Genomic DNA, 5,016 nt, shown 5'->3' on the forward strand with positions numbered 1-5,016 from the left:
AAAAAAGCTGCATGCTGAACTTTCATCAACATCAAATGAAACTCCTATGATGTGAAAACTCAATGAATCAATGAAAGAAAAGAAAAAAAGAGAAAAAGCACTTGATGGCAGCTATTTTTTTCGTGTGTTTGTGGGAGGAGAAGTGGCTGACAGACTTTTTGTGTGTTATTGTTTTACCTTTGAGCTGCTTCCTGTGATGCGAGAATAAACAGATAAATGGGAGAGAAAAAAAGGAGAAAAGCACATGATGGTGACTGCTTTCTGATGGTGGGAGAAGTGGTTATCGTTTTTTGTGTGTGTGCTGTGTGTTAACGTTTGCCTGCTATGATGCGAAAATAAATATATAAATGGGAGAGAGAAAAAAAGAAAAAAACACATGATGGTGAGTGTTTTCTGATAGTGGGAGAAGTGGTTGGTGTTTTTTTAGTGAGTGTGTTTTGTTTTGTCTTTGAGCCGCCTCCTGTGATGCCAATACATTAATAAATAATTAACAGTGCATATCCTTAACCCAACAAGAGGACACTCGACTTATACATGACAACTCCTAGGCCGGTATTCTCAGACGCTTCTGTCTCTCATACCAACTTTTTCCACAGGGGTCAAAGCAGATCAGTCTGATTCTCATGAGTGTTTTTTTTAGGTCCATAGTACAGATAGGAGGTCAGACTACCACCAGGGTCATTAAACTACCCCTGGCAATACCCACAACGCCTACGAAAGCTGTGTGTGTGTGTGTGTGTGTGTGGAGAGAGAGAGAGAGAGAGAGAGAGAGAGAGAGAGAGAGAGAGAGAGAGAGAGAGAGAGAGAGAGAGAGAGAGAGAGAGAGAGAGAGAGAGAGAGAGAGAGAGAGAGAGAGAGAGAGAATTAAATAAATAAATTCATAGATGGAGAGCAAGGATGAAAGAAAGGGAGAAATAGAATGAAATAGAGAAGAGAAAAATAAAGAGACAGACGACTAAAGAGAAGTGGGCCCCGATGCGAATGTTATGAAACTCTAGCGGGCCGTCCTCGTGAGCGTCAGCACTCTCACTGGTGTTTTCTCTCGGCAGGTGTGTGGGTGCAATGTACACCTGAATGGTGTTAATTGGTGAGCAGATTCCTACCAAGTAAAATCGATCCATCAATCAATCAGAGTAGGAAAATATAATAAAAAAGAAAAATTGGAATGAGAAAGAAAAGGGAAATGGATGCTGCGTCGCAAGCCGTCGCGAGGATTCCTTTGGATGCTTGTGCGCGTTTCCCAGGCCCGTCGGTCTTCCATCCCTGAACCGATAAACGCGGTGACCGGCGCCTTCACAGTAATTATGATTAATTTTATAATCCAGTCTGGTAGTTTTAAGAAGCGAGTTCTTGCATCCTCGCCTCGGCGGGGGGGTGGAGTGTCAGCGAGCCCAAGGTCTCCCTGGCGAGCATGGCAGGAATGGAGGGCTCCAGGCAGGGCTCCTCGGCGTCCCTCCGGGCCCCGACGGAGGTGCCGGAGATCTTCCGGCTACAAACCCGGGCAGGTGGAGCTCGTTAGCCGTGGTAGGCAATCTGCCTAGGAGAGCAAACTCTATACAAACCCGGGCAGGTGAGGCTCGTTACCCGTGGAAGGTAATTCACCTAGGAGAGCAAACTCTATACAAACCCGGGCAGGTGAGGCTCGTAAGCCGTGGAAGGCAATTCACCTAGGAGAGCAAACTCTAAACAAACCCGGGCAGGTGAGGCTCGTTAGCCGTGGTAGGCAATTCACCTAGGAGAGCAAACTCTATACAAACCCGGGCAGGTGAGGCTCGTTAGCCGTGGTAGGCAATTCACCTAGGAGAGCAAACTCTATACAAACCCGGGCAGGTGAGGCTCGTTAGCCGTGGTAGGCAATTCACCTAGGAGAGCAAACTCTATACAAACCCGGGCAGGTGGAGGTCGTTAGCCGTGGGAGGCAATTCACCTAGGAGAGCAAACTCCGAACAATAAACCCGGGCAGGTGGAGCTCGTCAGCCGTGGTAGGCAATTCACCTAGGAGAGCAAACTCTAAACAAACCCGGGCAGGTGGAGGTCGTTAGCCGTGGTAGGCAATTCACCTAGGAGAGCAAACTCTAAACAAACCCGGGCAGGTGGAGGTCGTTAGCCGTGGGAGGCAGTTCACCTAGGAGAGCAAACTCTAAACAAACCCGGGCAGGTGGAGGTCGTTAGCCGTGGGAGGCAATTCACCTAGGAGAGCAAACTCTAAACAAACCCGGGCAGGTGAGGCTCGTTAGCCGTGGTAGGCAATTCACCTAGGAGAGCAAACTCCGAACAACAAACCCGGGCAGGTGGAGCTCGATAGCCGAGGGAGGCAATTCACCTAGGAGAGCAAACTCCGAACAACAAACCCGGGCAGGTGGAGCTCGTCAGCCGTGGTAGGCAATACACCTAGGAGAGCAAACTCCGAACAACAAACCCGGGCAGGTGGAGCTCGTCAGCCGTGGTAGGCAATCTGCCTAGGAGAGCAAACTCCGAACAACAAACCCGGGCAGGTGGAGCTCGTCAGCCGTGGTAGGCAGTCTGCCTAGGAGAGCAAACTGAACAATAAACCCGGGCAGGTGGAGCTCGTCAGCCGTGGTAGGCAATCTGCCTAGGAGAGCAAACTCGAACAACAAACCCGGGCAGGTGGAGCTCGTCAGCCGTGGTAGGCAGTCTGCCTAGGAGAGCAACCTGAACAATAAACCCGGGCAGGTGGAGGTCGTCAGCCGTGGTAGGCAATCTGCCTAGGAGAGCAAACTCCGAACAACAAACCCGGGCAGGTGGAGCTCGTCAGCCGTGGTAGGCAGTCTGCCTAGGAGAGCAAACTCCGAACAACAAACCCGGGCAGGTGGAGCTCGTCAGCCGTGGTAGGCAATCTGCCTAGGAGAGCAAACTCCGAACAATAAACCCGGGCAGGTGGAGGTCGTCAGCCGTGGTAGGCAATTCACCTAGGAGAGCAAACTCCGAACAATAAACCCGGGCAGGTGGAGGTCGTCAGCCGTGGTAGGCAATCTGCCTAGGAGAGCAAACTCTAAATAAACCCGGGCTTGTGGTGCTCGTTATACTGTCGTAGACAATCCACGCGATGGGAACACCAAAGAAAAGGAAAATAAAAAACACCACCAGAAAAATGGAAAATACAGAAACGAAACATCAAGAAAAGAAACAAAAAGATCATCCACCTTTAGGCCCTAACATCGCCAAAATTATGGGTGGGTCTCTTCTGGGGAGAAAGCGGCTCATCCAGACCAAAGAACATCAACAAAAGGATGATATGAATAAATTAACATAAAAAACAAACAAAGAAAAACACATCAAGGAAAGAAAAATATAACAAACATCATCCACCTTCCGGCAATGACTAACATCACCAAAATTATGGGTGGGTCTCTTCTGGGGAGAAAGCGGCTCACCCAGACCAAAGAACATCAACAAGGGATGATATAGAAAAGAACACCAAAAAAATATGGAAAAAGAACAGAAAAAACATCGAAAAAGAAAAGCAACAGAAATAAATGAGCAACATCGAGAAAAGAGAAATACAAAGAAACATCATCCACCTTTCGGCCCCAAACAACATCACCAAAATTATGGATGGGTCTCTTCTGGGAGGAAAGCGGCTCATCCAGTCCAAGGAACATCAACAAAAGGATGATGGGAAAAAAATAACAACAAAAAACATCAAAAAGAAGTAAAAAGAAAAAGAACAGGAAAACATCGAAAAAGAAAACAAAAGCAATAAAAAGAACGAAAAACACGACATCAAGAAAATAAAATAAAACAAACATCATCCACCTTTCGGCCCTAACAACATCTCCAAAATTATGGGTGGGTCTCTTCTGGGAGGAAAGCGGCTCACCCAGACCAACGAACATCAACAAAAGGATGATAGGAAAAAAGAACACCAAAAAAGAACATCAAAAAAGAAAACCAACAGCAAGAAAACACAAAGGAAAAAAGAAAGAAAAAGAAAAGAAAAAGAAAACAAATAGAAAAAAAGAAAAGAAAGAAAGGAAAAAGAAAAAAAAATAACAAAAAAATAAATAAATAAATAAACAAAATAATATAAACAAATAAATAAATAAATACAGAATATAGTAAAATTAACTAACTGACTCTAACTGCTTAACTAACTATCAAACTATCTATTTAACTAACCTACCTAACTAACGGTAATACAGCTGTTTGACTACCCATTAACAAACAAACTAACAAACCACTTAACGATCTAACATGGATAGTGAGGTAAGGTGGGATTAGACTTACAGGAGCTGCCTTGTAGAGACTAACCGGCCTCTTGCAGACTCCTTACGTTCTTATGTTCTTTTACGTTTAAGAATATGGCCCTTAAACCCCATTCACACCTGTACTAATACCTGACTGGTTGGGTGACTCTTCTACCTCTGCCTGCCTCCCCTCCTGCTACTGTCTCCGCTATCAGCACACAATCTACGCTCCCTCATAAAACCCACACCTAACCTAACCTAACCTTCCTGTATACCCCCTTCACACCTGTACTAATGCCTGGCTGGTTGGGTGACTCCTTCTACCTCTGCCTGCCTCCCCTCCTGTTACTCTCTCCGCTATAAGCACAAATATTCCCTCCCCCATAAAACCCACACCTAACCTAACCTAACCTTTCTGTATACCCCCATTCACACCTGTACTAATACCTGGCTGGTTGGGTGACCTCTACATCTGCCTGCCTCCTCCTGTTACTGTCTCCGCTATCAGCACACAATCTTCCCTCAACCATAAAACCCACACCTAACCTAACCTAACCTTCCTAACCTAACCTTACTGTATACCCCTTCATACCTGTGCTAATACATGACTGGCTCACTTCCCTACATTCAACCACTAACCCCCCCCCCTCACCCACCCACCCACACACACACACACGCATAAAACTATCAAACCCTCATTTAAAACAATATGTCAAACACTCACAAGAAAAAACACCAGGACGCAACACTGTATAAGGCAAAGATGATGGTGGGAAGAGGGGTGAAGGGGGGGGAGGTCACACGATAA

At 46.2% G+C, this 5,016-nt stretch overlaps 2 long non-coding RNA genes across 7 annotated transcripts; one reads left to right on the forward strand and one right to left on the reverse strand.

Annotated features, from left to right (window-relative positions):
- Positions 1 to 1,425: 1,425 nt before the first annotated feature.
- On the forward strand, positions 1,426 to 3,784 carry LOC126993307 (uncharacterized). Of its 5 annotated transcripts, XR_007747604.1 has the most exons (4): positions 1,426 to 1,570; positions 1,701 to 1,963; positions 2,159 to 2,291; positions 2,831 to 3,784. It is a non-coding gene; the product is annotated as an uncharacterized LOC126993307 (long non-coding RNA). The 5 variants fall into 5 exon arrangements; XR_007747606.1 differs by lacking the exon at positions 1,701 to 1,963 and having other exon boundaries at positions 1,429 to 1,570; positions 2,029 to 2,291; XR_007747603.1 differs by lacking the exon at positions 1,426 to 1,570 and having other exon boundaries at positions 1,763 to 1,895; positions 2,224 to 2,291.
- On the reverse strand, positions 1,811 to 3,077 carry LOC126993308 (uncharacterized). 2 transcript variants are annotated; one of them, XR_007747608.1, is made up of 3 exons: positions 2,931 to 3,077; positions 2,324 to 2,527; positions 1,811 to 1,927 (listed from the first exon to the last, which is right to left on the reverse strand). It is a non-coding gene; the product is annotated as an uncharacterized LOC126993308 (long non-coding RNA). The 2 variants fall into 2 exon arrangements; XR_007747609.1 differs by having other exon boundaries at positions 2,324 to 2,459; positions 2,931 to 3,075.
- Positions 3,785 to 5,016: the final 1,232 nt, after the last annotated feature.

The sequence above is a fragment of the Eriocheir sinensis genome, unplaced genomic scaffold (assembly GCF_024679095.1).
Source record: "Eriocheir sinensis breed Jianghai 21 unplaced genomic scaffold, ASM2467909v1 Scaffold6, whole genome shotgun sequence".
NCBI classification, from domain to species: Eukaryota; Metazoa; Arthropoda; class Malacostraca; order Decapoda; family Varunidae; genus Eriocheir; species Eriocheir sinensis.